Source organism: Gavialis gangeticus, unplaced genomic scaffold (assembly GCF_001723915.1).
Source record: "Gavialis gangeticus isolate Ggan-Ray unplaced genomic scaffold, GavGan_comp1, whole genome shotgun sequence".
In the NCBI taxonomy this organism is placed as follows: Eukaryota; Metazoa; Chordata; order Crocodylia; family Gavialidae; genus Gavialis; species Gavialis gangeticus.
Genome location: NW_017729032.1, coordinates 8,129,798 through 8,130,190, shown reverse-complemented (window position 1 = coordinate 8,130,190; position 393 = coordinate 8,129,798).

Sequence of the window (393 nt, the reverse complement as noted above, 5' to 3'; positions counted from 1 at the left end):
TGAGAAACGTGAGCTGGATAAAACTACGATAAGGTGGATAGATAATTGACTCAGTAGCCACTACCAATGGGTAATTATTACTGGGTCCATGTCAGAATGGCGAGACATTTTGAGTGGAGTCCCACAGGGGTCTGTCCTCAGCTCGGTGCTGTTTAACGTGTTTATCAGTGATTTGGATGCTGGCATAGGAAGCTTCTTGAGCAAGTTTGTTGATGACATGAAATGAGGAAGGATTGTGAACACAGCAGAGGATGTGAATGCAGTTCAGAAGGATCTCGACAGATTGGCAAGCTGGGCTAGAGCTAACAGGATGAAGTTCAGTGTGAACAAATGCAAGGTGCTACACCTCGGAAACAAGCATCAAAAATACAAATTAAAAACTGAGGGACAGCT